At 46.4% G+C, this 12,249-nt stretch overlaps 1 pseudogene; it reads left to right on the forward strand.

Moving 5' to 3' along the window:
* Positions 1 to 7,293, forward strand: part of LOC128347568 (zinc finger protein 729-like) — a 28,834-nt pseudogene extending 21,541 nt beyond the window's left edge.
* The last annotated feature ends 4,956 nt before the right edge of the window (positions 7,294 to 12,249 follow it).

Genomic DNA, 12,249 nt, shown 5'->3' on the forward strand with positions numbered 1-12,249 from the left:
CACATGGACTTGTCCCCTTATCCTATGACTGCTAAGTTTCCTCAGGAGTCTTTGATGAGGAACTTTGTCGAAAGCTTTTTGGGAGTCCAGGTATACTATGTCAACGGGATCACCTTGATCCAGACACTTGCTGACACTCTCAGAGAACTCCAAAAGGTTTGTGAGGCAAGATTGACCTTTTCAAAAGCCATGCTGGTTCTCTCCTAGCAGGGCCTGTTCTTCTATGTGCTTTACAATTTTATCCTTGAGAATATTTTCCATCAGTTTGCCTGGAACAGACATTAAGCTAACCGGTCTGTAATTTCCCGGATCGCCCCTGGATCCCTTTTTGAAAGTCGGTGTGTCAGTTGCTACTTTCCAGTCCAGTCGGTGTTTCATTTGCTACTTTCCAGGGTAATTTGGTAGGTGGGCTCCAAATCCTGAAGAAAAAGGTCAACCCTAAAAGAGGAATGATTCACCATACAAAGCAGTGGAAGTTGAGTTGGGTGCTGCATTGAGTTGAATCTTGTCCGCACCGATTGGTAACATCATTCCAGGGTCCCTGGCAGAGGACTTCTAAACCCAGCTGCAAAAGACTTGAAGTGGATATCTTGAGGATTCAGTCCTGGCCCTTCTGAGTACTTATTTATTCATTATTTAACTTATATACCGCCCAAACCTTTGTCTGGGTGGTTAACAATGACATGCTGCATGTTCTTCCTCTGTCCTAATGGTTGTCAGTCCTATTGACTTAACATCCACCTAATGGCACAGTAGGGAAATGACTTGATTAGCAAGCCAGAGGTTGCCAGTTCTAATCCCCGCTAGTATGTTTCCCAGACTAAGGGAAAGAACTATATCAAGCAGCAGCGATATAGGAAGATGCAGGTATCATCTCATACTGAGTGGGAGTAGGCAATGGGAAACCCCTCCTGTATTCTACCAAAGACAACCACAGGGCTCTGTGGTCGCCAGGGGTCAACCCCGACTCGAGGGCACACTTTCCCTTTAGCTGTTGACTTATCTTTGTAACGTGACCTTCTTCCAAAGGGTTCTGAGTGGCAAAGGCGGGTTTATTCCATAATTAATTCTTTATACTGGGAAGCAACCTTGCTCAATACAGTTGGCTGAGACATAGGAACTGTAGAAGGCAAACCATTCATCTTCACGGCTGGGTGGGAAGCCAAATCCAAGTTTCCATAGTTCCCCTTTCTACACTACACCATTCTTCATTTAATTTCAATCACTGATAATGGGTTCTATGATTTGCTTCCTAGCTTTAAAGAACGTTTTGTCATTTGCAGCAGGAATCAGTTGTCTTTATTGCTTGATTTGACACTTCTTTTCTCCCTGCAATCTATACGAGGCTTCTTTCTCTCTCTCTTCTAGCAGGTGATGGGTGGAAAAGCAAGTCTGAAGGAGAAGCATGCGGAACAAAAGTAGAAAGAGCGAGATGTAAAAGGGAAAGACAACAGAGAAAAACAACAAAAGGAAACCAGGAAAGGAAGAATGAATCTAGTCCTGTTCATGCTGGTGACTGCCAAGAAACACCAATCCCAGAAGAAATAGAGAAGATAAAGCAGAGGAAGCCCCTCCCCTGTGAGAACATCATTGGTTATAAATCGTGGCTTAAACATCATTGGAGAATGAATAGAGGGGAGAAGCCTTTTAAGTGCTTAGAATGTAGAAAGAACTTCAGTCAGAACTCAAAACTTATTAGACATCAAATGATTCACACTGGGGAGAAACCATTTAGATGCTTTGAGTGTGGAATGAGCTTCAATCAGGACTCAGTTCTAAGGAGACATCAAAGAATCCACACTGGGGAGAAACCATTTAAATGCTTGGAGTGTGGAAAGAGCTTCAACCAGAGTATAAATCTTAAGAAACATCAAGGAATTCACACTGGAGAGAAACCATTTAGATGCCTGGAGTGTGGAAAGAGCTTCAACCAGAACTCACAGCTTATTAAACATGAAATAATCCACACTGGAGATAAACCATTTAAATGCTTGGAGTGCGGAAAGAGCTTCAATCAGGACTCAGCTCTAAGGAGACATCAAAGAATTCACACAGGAGAGAAACCATTTAGATGCTTGGAGTGTGGAAAGAGCTTCATTGAGAGCTCACGACTTAAAGAACATCAAAAAATTCACACTGGAGAGAAACCGTTTAGATGCTTGGAGTGCGGAAAGAGCTTCAATCAGGACTCAGCTCTAAGGAGACATCAAAGAATCCACACAGGAGAGAAACCATTTAGATGCTTGGAGTGTGGAAAGAGCTTCAAACAGAACTCACAGCTTATTAAACATGAAATAATCCACACAGGAGAGAAACCATTTAGATGCTTGGAGTGTGGAAAAAGCTTCAGTCGGAGCTCATATCTCAGAAAACATCAAAAAATTCACACAGGAGAGAAACCATTTAGATGCTTGGAGTGTGGAAAGAGCTACATCCAGAGCTCACATCTTAGAGAACATCAGAAAATTCACACAGGAGAGAAACCGTTTAGATGCTTGGAGTGTGGAAAGAGCTTCAATCGGAGCGCAAATCTCAGAAAACATCAAAAAATTCACACAGGAGAGAAACCATTTAGATGCTCGGCGTGTGGAAAGAGCTTCAATAAGGACTCAGCTCTAAGGAGACATCAAAGAATCCACACAGGAGAGAAACCATTTAGATGCTTGGAGTGTGGAAAGAGCTTCAAACAGAACTCACAGCTTATTAAACATGAAATAATCCACACTGGAGATAAACCATTTAGATGCTTGGAGTGTGGAAAGAGCTTCAATCAGAGCTCAAATCTCAGAAAACATCAAAGAATTCACACAGGAGAGAAACCATTTAGATGCTTGGTGTGTGGAAAGAGCTTCGGTCACAACACACAGCTTACTAACCATCAAATAAATCACACTGGGGAGAAACCATTTAAATGTTTGGAGTGTGGAAAGAGCTACATCCGGATCTCACATCTTAGAGAACATCAAAAAATTCACACAGGAGAGAAACCGTTTAGATGCTTGGAGTGTGGAAAGAGCTTCAATCGGAGCTCAAATCTCAGAAAACATCAAAGAATTCACACAGGAGAGAAACCGTTTAGATGCTCGGAGTGTGGAAAGAGCTTCCGCCAGAGCTCACATCTAAGAGTTCATCAAAAAAATCATACTGGAGAGAAACCATGTAAATGCTTGGAGTGTGGAAAGAGCTTCAGTTGGAGTTCACAACTTAAGCAGCATCTAAGAATTCACACAGGAGAGAAACCGTTTAGATGCTCGGTGTGTGGAAAGAGCTTCAGTCGGAGCTCACATCTCAGAAAACATCAAAACATTCACACAAGATAGAAATTGTTTAGATGACAGGGTTGAAAAACCAATTAAATGTCAAAATGCGGAAAGAGCTTTCGTTTCAGCTCAAATCATAGACAACAGTTTCTTTTGATGTATAGTATTGTGTGTGATCTTGTTGTATCGAGAGGCCATTGTCTGTAATAAAGTACTACTACTATAGATAACAGTGCATAATTCACAAAGGAGCGATACCATACAAATGTCTGAAGTGTGGAAGGAACTTCAGTCATAGCTCCAATCTCTCAAAACATATTCATGGTGTAGAAAGAGCTTCCATCTCAGTTCTCCTTCCAGAAGATGAGGCAGAGGAGAGTAGTGCAGAGACTGTCCTGCCTCCACTCTCCTCTCCCCCACGTTCGAAAGAACCAGAGGAGCTGCTGTGGTTGGAGTGGTGGGCACCTGTCTAAAGCAGACCCCTGTGGAGTGGAGAAAAGGCAGGCTGGAGTGTGCCAGGGCAGGCATGAGGCGAGAGAGAGGAGGTGGGCACACTGAAGGGGTATGCCCATGGCAGTGCCCACTCTTCTGGTCCCTGCCCCTCCCTAGCTGGTTACTTAACACTCAAAGGTCTGCTCCCGAACTGAAGTATGTTGGTGCCACCATACAGTGAACACTCTCCTTGCTGCTCAAGTCAGATTCTGTGAATGAGAAGCCGACTGGATGCCCCTGGATGGGAAATCCAAGGACTGGATCTCCCTGGTGCTGCACAGAGGCAGCTGCTGCCAGTGTAGCCATCCCCGCATAGTTCCTCACATTTCCATTGCCAGGCGGGCCTCTTCTATTGGAACAGGGTTCGCAGGACCAGCTGGGCAGGCTTGTGGGGATGTTGGGAAGGCACATGGGGAGACTACACCTCTCAGAAGCCCACCCCATTTCCCAGCCAGCCCCATGGGCCCCTGTGGTGAGGAACAGCCAGGGAATGACCCACACTGGGAACTGCTGCCTCTGCCTAGCACCAGGAGGGTGCTGGAAATTCATGGGAATGGAGGGTCTGAGGCACAATCCTGATGGTTGTATTAAAATTAGCAACCCTGGGAGAGGCCCAGAATGTCCACCACAAGGCATTGGTTAGTCTGAACTAGCAATGGGAGGCGTCTGTGGTGGTTTTTTTAAATAAGAGATTTCCAAGAGAAGGTTTGCTAAGGAAATGTTGTTAATGCAATAGAGGGTATCTCTTTTTATTGTTTATTTCTGAATTTTTACAAAATGTCTCATTTAGTTTTATGGCATTTCTTTTTGCTTATCTTTGCCGCTGTATTCTGCAATTGGCAGCATGTATTGATAATGCGGTTTTCTTTTTTTTGTCATAAGTGTTTTAAAACAGGCCCCATCCAGGTGCTGCTGCTGCTGCTGCTGCCATGAATGCCTCTCTCAAGGCCCCCCTCCCTCCCACCCTCTGCCAGAGCCCGGGCTCCTAGTATTGGGTCACCCCCAGATGTGGTGGGATGGAGACTCCCGCCATCCCCAGCCACAGAGCTGCAAGAGTTGAGCCACTTCCACAAAGGGGGAAGGGGAGGTTTTGAAGCCAGTGGCACCCCTCAGGGGCTCAAGGGAGCAGACAACATTGGTGGTTTTTATCCTGACCTTGAAACTGAAGCTGTCAGGAAGGGTTGAAGCTCAAGATATTCCCTTGCCTGCCTGCCCTGCAAGGGCTTTGCTCCTGAGCTGCCTGCAGCCTTGTAGCAGTTCATTCCATAGCACAAAACCCTCTATTTTTCCCCCACCATGCTATTTACATATTCCATCTATATGGCTTTGGGATATACTTTTCTGAAAGACAGTATATAAATAGAACAAGCATGAATTGTCCCCTTTGCTAAGCAGGGTCTGCCCTGGTTTGCATTTGGATGGAAGTCTTCATGTGAGCACTTCAATATATCCACCCTTAGGGGTTGGGACCACCCTCGGTGGTGGAACATCTGCATGCTTGCATGAAGAAGGTCCCAGATTCCATCCCTGATATCTCCAGGTAGGACTGTGAGGAGCTCCTGCCTGTAACACTGGAGATGCGCTACCAGCCAGTGTAGACAATGTTAAGCTTGATGGACCAATTGTCTGACTCTGTAGAAGGCAGCTTCCTAGGTAATCCTATAACGAGGTCTCCCACACTGTCTTCATGGGCCAACATGATGCACAGTGTGCTGTTGGCTTAACCACTGGCTGGGGCAGCTGCCCTGGTTGGAGGCATTCCTGGCAGCCTTGCACAAGAGCACCCTTGCACAATACCAGCGGGGCCACCTTTTGTGAATGCAGCAGTCCCAGCACATGAGTTATGTCAGTGAAAGATGCTGCATGAGGTCAGCCGTGGTTTGGGCCCAAGCCTAACGAAACAATTCAGTATTACTACTCAGGAGTTGCTCTAAAGGACTGCTAAACTATAGTAGAAATTCCGCTATTAAATTGCATCAGGATATGTCGACTGTTCTCAACATCTGAGCCTATTTTCTTAAAGAACTTCTCGGCTGCTGCCCTGAGATTGTGGAATGTGCTCCCTGCTGAGATACGATCCTCCCCATCTCTTGCAATTTTCAGAAAACACCTGAAAACACATCTGTTCAGCCAGGCTTTTTCAGCTTTTTAAAACTTGTTTCTGAATATTTAATTGTTGTTTCATGATGTTTTCAATTGTTAATTATTTTATGTTTTATAATTTTTGTTTTAATGATTAATTGATTTTAATGGTGTTTTAATGTAAAGCGCCCTGAGCCTTTTGGAAGGGCGGTATAAAAGTTTTAATAATAAATAAATAATAAATAAATAAATAAAGAACTGTGAAACAAGTTCTTTAACCCTATCTTCAAAAAGGTGAAGGTAAAGTCTGCTGTCAAGTTGGTGTCAACTCCCGGCGACCACAGAGCCCTCTGTTTTTCTTTGATAGAATACAGGAGAGGTTTACCATTGCCTCCTCCCGCCTAGTGTGAGATGATGCCTTTCAGCATCATACTATATCGCTGCTTCCCAATATAAATGTTTCCCATAGTTTGGGTAATATACCAGCTGGGATTCGAACCAGCAACCTCTGGCTTGCTAGTCAAGCCATTTCCCTGCTGCGCCATTAAGTGGCTCCTGTCATCATGAACGTGTTCTATTTATAATCCATACTTGTAGCATTTTGCAAAGCCCTTAAAGTAACAACACTGCTGGCATATTTTAAGACTACAATCTGAATGCTAATGGAACAGTGGGGCAGGTTAGAACTGACATTTCACATAAAAATGGCTCCTTCCTCTCCTGAATTAGCAGCAATAGTATGGAGGAAGATCCAGACCACTTGTACATTTTGGGATCCTTCCTGTTTTTCTGCTCCCTGAAGTTTTACTCGCCAACACTGAGACTGAAATCCTTGATCATGATTCATATTTTGGAGATATGATCAGAGACTGGTTGTTTCAGGATGCTCCAATAATATTCATGGGTGGCTAATTCATTAAATGTCTAGCATACAAAGCTCAGGAGAACATGTCATATGTTTTGCGTGTTTAGAATGATTTTGTTTGAAAGGAAGAGGCTTAGTTCCTGGCAATTTCATATTTAAAATTCTGCTCCCCGCCTGGCGCTTGCTTGTGCTGTTCAACCTGCTGCATTGATATGGGAAGAATGACATTTCTCCTGGCTGTCGAGCAGCAGTTCTTATGAACAGAGAGCCAAAGGGTTTGGACGGGGATTCCTTAGACAAAAGTGCCCCCTTAATGAAAGAAATTGCTGGAATATATTCATTAGATTAACAACTTTTAAGGCCCTAAATGGCCAGGACAACACATTTGTTAAATGTAAAACAGCAATGAGAAAAGTTTGTGGGTTTCATTTTGTTTCAAATAATAGGAAGCACTAAGCAAGCAAATGTTGTCAGTTGTGCAATACAAAGTAACCTTTTGTGGATATTTCTTTTCTTAGTCTCTGTATTTTGGAATTAGCTATATGTACTTGGGTGTCTGTCCCACCCGCTTTCATAATAAAGTGTTTAAAGGTACTCCCTACTGAGGGGTTGAAGTTTGCTGCTGTTTTCCTGCCTCGAGGCCTCCAAACTATCTGCTAAAACTTCCCTTTTGGCCAACTCTTGGCTCACTTTTCTAACTCCTTCCTCCCAGCCATTCTGGACTTGTGCTTCTACTTCCTTCCTCAGAATAATCCTTGTCCTCCCTTCAGGTAGTTTGGCCTCCCCACGTTTCTACCCCCCCCAACCCTTAACGACTGTCCCTGAGAAATCCCACCCTCTTTCTCCTCCTCCTCCTCCTGCTCCCACTGATGGCCTCCCTCCTTCAGGAACCTACCAGCCCTCTCTTCCAATCCTGCCTGGCAACTCAGGATCTTTCTCCCTTTACTACCATAGATGCTTGTCTTATAGATAGATAGATAGATAGATAGATAGATAGATAGATAGATAGATAGATAGATAAGAACATAGGAACATAAAAACAACTTCCACACAAGTCTCTGTTAATGTCATTATTGCATCTGGTCTGTTTCTCCCCAAGTGGTCCCCCACAGGCTGCCTCACTCCATGCCCTGCCTCACCCCCCTGGAGCATCCTGTTCATGTCCCCCTCCAAGCCCAGGTGGGCATCATGCCTCTCTTCCCTTCCCCTTCCCTGACGTGAGTGAGGATTAATGCCCCCCCCCCGCCAGCCGGGCTGCAGACAAAGGGGACGCAGGAGGAGCTCTTCGTACCTTCATTTCTTTGAGATAACAGGGAAGGACACTTTGAGGGGATAAAAGTACGTTTTGCCAGGACAGCATAGCACTTTTTAAGATGGGGGGAGAGAAAAAGGCTGGGGAGAAGAACCACAGTTGAGGGAGGTCAAGAGTACCACTTTGGAACAGGAGTTCAGTAACCTGAGCAGGAAATGACTGCCATTCTTGTGAGCGGGTGGGATGTGCTCCCTTTCTGGCCCCCGCTGCCTGGCTTGATGACATACTGGTCTGAGGGGGATTGCAGCCACTGCCTCAGTAGCATCATGACCCGGGAATGCTGAGCCTGCCAAATAATGTTAATCCCTGCAGGCAGTCACCTCACGCAGCAAAGGGTTTTGAAATGCCCTGACCGCCCACACACACACACACCCTGTGCTCCTTATGGATCTGTAGACACACTACTTTGTAGACAAAGTAGCACTGCAGTCAGTTTTGCTGGCAGTGGCTGTTTCCTCCTGTTGTCCCCAAACTGGGTTCTTGCTGTTAGAGGTTGTTGATTTTTACCCTCATTAGGTAAAACAGCAGAGCACTAAGGAATGAGCCCACTGCAATTACAAATTGGGTAGCAGAGGATGGTTTAATTGTTGCAGTTATTAAGAGAAAACACATGGAGATCCTTATAGAATGAAATACTAAATATTTAATGGTTAAATACACTTGGATAGGAAAGACCTAAACCTAATCTAAAGGACTATCTAATGGATAAGTAAGGAGAGAGATGTTTCCATCTTCTTTCTAGGAGGAAAGGAAGGATTGTGACTCAGCACAGGAAGTGCGGAAGAGTCAGATCAAGGGTCATAGAGTAGAGACAGTAGAACAGTCAGGGAGACCCTCACTCACTATCTCTACTCCCAATGCCACTAGTAGTCATTAGGATAGTTGGTGCAAAAGGTCGATGCAACTGGAAATCCATCTCCAACACTTGCCTGGCGTGCCGGTCCAATTGAACACACCAAGGGTGGAGATCAAGAGAATAGCTTGATCAGCGTTGCCTCTGAGGAGTTGGGTAAGCTCCCCTGGCCACCCATTCCCACCACTTTCCCGGCCTCCTCCTCCTCCCAGCCGATGATGGTGGCCATTCCCCCCCCCGCCCGTGGCGGGGGCTATTTTGGGTCCCATCATGGAGATGAGCAGGAGGCATCGTCACCCAGCACCCTATAGGCCAATCCATAGACGCAGACCGGGAAACCCTCCCCTCCCATTCTCTCCCCATGCCAGCCTCCTTTGCCCTCGGACCCCCTTGCCCCTCAGCAGCCACTGGACTCGGGGTCCGACGATGGTGTCGACTCTTCAGAGTCAGATAGGGAGGAGGGGGAGTTGCCTGGAGACGAGGGAGAAGCCTCTGGCTCCCTCCCAGAACCCACCATATTGCCTGTTCTCCAGGGCAGACTTCCTGGTTCTGCTGCACAAAGCCTGAAAGACCCTGAAACTGGAAGGGGTGGTTCAGCCCTCCCGACGAAGTTCCAGAAGGGGACCCTGCTGTATTACTGCTCCTCAGGTGCCCCGAGATCTCCATGCGGTGCCCACAGCTATTCTGGGACCTTATGCAGTCTGAGTGGGAAAAGCCTACCGAGAGCAAGGGGCCTCCCCCCGCCATTAGGCACTTCTACACCTCTAGCGAGGTGGTTATGGATACGCTTAAAGTGCCACCAGTGGCTGCCGAAGTGGCTGCCCTGGTTATGGGGTCTGTTCTCTCTAGGGATGGGGAGGACGCCTTGAAGAACATGGATGATAAGAAGTACGATGCTGCACTGTGCAGGTCACACGAGGTCACAGCCCCTCTCTCTGCGTGAATTCCGTGTTTGTCAGGGCGGCAATACTGTGGATCAAGGAGTTGATTCCGCTTGTTCCTCCTGAGTTATCTGCCCTGCATCAATGACTCAACAAGTTGGGGAAGACGGCTGCTTTCATGGCAGAGTCTTCCCTGGACGCAGCCCAGCTGTCTGCCGGGGCACTGGCTTCTGATGTAACAATATGCCGCCTTCTGTGGCTGAAGAATTGGAAAGTGGATCAGAAGTCCAGAAGCAATTTGGCCAACTCTGCTTCTAAAGGGGGCAAGTTTTTCGGGGAAGTGCTGGAGTCTGTTTTGGTTGAAACCAAAGACAAGGAAAAGGCAATGCCCTCTTTAACACCAAGGTAGGAACATAAGTCCTTTCCCTCCCCTTTTTCTGTCTCCAAGGGGTTTAAGTCCAACTTTCACCCATGCCAGAGTAGGCAGGAAAGGTTCTTGTGGCCCAGAGCACAGCAATTCTTTCGTGACAACACCTCCCATAGGCAACGCACTCAAGCACCAGTTTCAAATCCGGCCCAACACGTAACACTGCACAATGACTACCTCCCCTCTGCCATGGGGGGTCGGCTACAAGCCTTCGCCCACACTTGGTCCACGATGGGCTTGGATGCGTGGGTCCTGCAGATGGTCTCTCAGGGGTACTCTCTGGAACTAGCCGCCCAGCCCCCGGACCACTTCCTCCCATTGCCCCAAGCCAGGGAAGCACCACCTGATGTTGCAGGCCATACAACACCTGCTCGACATTCAGGCAATCGAATCGGTTCCCCCGGAGGAGCAGGGACAAGGTGTTTATTCCATTCTGTTCCTGGTCCCAAAGAAGAAAGGCGAATGGAGGGCCATTCTGGACCTGAAGTTCCTCAACCACTTCCTTTGAAGAAGGAGCTGCCGTATGGAGACTCTACGCTCCATACTTATGGTTCCCCAAGGGGGCGGCTTCTTGGCCTCAGTGGATCTCAAGGAAGCATACCTCCCTGTCCCCATTCACCGCCAGTACAGGCGCTTCCTTCGGTTGCTTACCAGCAGGTCCACCTCCAATACTGGGCGCTCCCCTTCGGTCTCTCGACTGTGCCATGAGTGTTTACCAAGTTCATGGTGGCACTCGTGGCGCACTTGAGGACATGGGGGGTTCACCTCAGCCCATATCTGTGATGTGAATTTGGTTCGTCACCTGGGTCCACCTTTTTGCCAATCAAACAGACACAGTGGGAATCAATTAGAGGCTTGGTTTATTGCTTCGCGATAGCAAGGTAGACAATGTAGCTCACGCATCACATTGAATACAAATTGGTTATAGGTGCATCTTACATTTATACAGACAATCTGAATAATGCTGACATAGTATACGTGGCAGTAAAATGGTGGACTAAGTATCTAGTACGCATGCGAATGATTCATTGTTCATCTGGTGATCACCCCTTATTTGGTTACATCCTGTTTTCTAAACTGTCCTGTGAGAACCAAGTTTCTTTAGATACATTTTAGTAGAGAGAGATAATGACATTGGCTGTGATATCTCTGAGCTTGGCTGGGGTTACTTTAAGTTAGAATTAGGTTTTCTAAGCAAACTTGGGGATGCTTTGGTATTCTAAGTAAAATGGAGTTACTTTGGTTTTCTAAAACACATCATCAGGACAATCTTTTGATCCAGTCGTACTCACTTCGGAAGGGACAGAAGGCTGTCCAGACCACCCTCTCTGCACTGGAGATGCACAGCTTCATGATAAATCACCAGAAGAGCTTGCTTCTGCCCAGGACATAAATCGTCCACCTGGGGGCAATCATAAACACTTTGAGGGGCACCGTGTCCCTTCCCCCCAACTGAAGGGACAGGTTGGTGTCCAGTTTTTGGTCACTGATGTCGCATCCCAAGACCTAATGTCCCTGAGTCAGCTTCAGGGGTTGATGATATCCAGGCTTAGTTCCTGGCAATTTCATATTTAAGATTAACAACTCTTGAGGCCCAAAATGGCCAGGTCAACACAACAATGAGAGAATTTTGTGGGTTTCAGCTTGTCTCAAATAATACATCTCTGAGAGGAAGCATACACAACGTTGCACAAATGTCAGTTGTGCAATACAAAGTAATGGTACTCCATATTGAAGTTTGCTGCTGCTGTTTTACTGCCTCGAGGCCTTTCTGCCATCTGCTAAAGCTCCTTCCCTCTTGACTGACTCTTGGGCGCTTTCCAGATTAGACCCTACGATGGGGTCACGACGGATCTGCTAAGTATGCTGTGCTTTCTGTGTTGTGACACCACAATCCCTACGCTGCCAGCAGGGTGCCGTTCACATTTCTGATGCCTTCTTTCGGATTTAATTGCTGCGATATAGTGCTATAATGTTGTAATTGTGTCGCAAAAAGCTTGCTGTATTTTCCCATTGTAGGAGTTTTTAAAATTCTGGTCATTGTTGAGAATATGATCCTGCCAGCTGGTGTGTTTTA

This window comes from Hemicordylus capensis, chromosome 2 (assembly GCF_027244095.1).
Source record: "Hemicordylus capensis ecotype Gifberg chromosome 2, rHemCap1.1.pri, whole genome shotgun sequence".
NCBI classification, from domain to species: Eukaryota; Metazoa; Chordata; class Lepidosauria; order Squamata; family Cordylidae; genus Hemicordylus; species Hemicordylus capensis.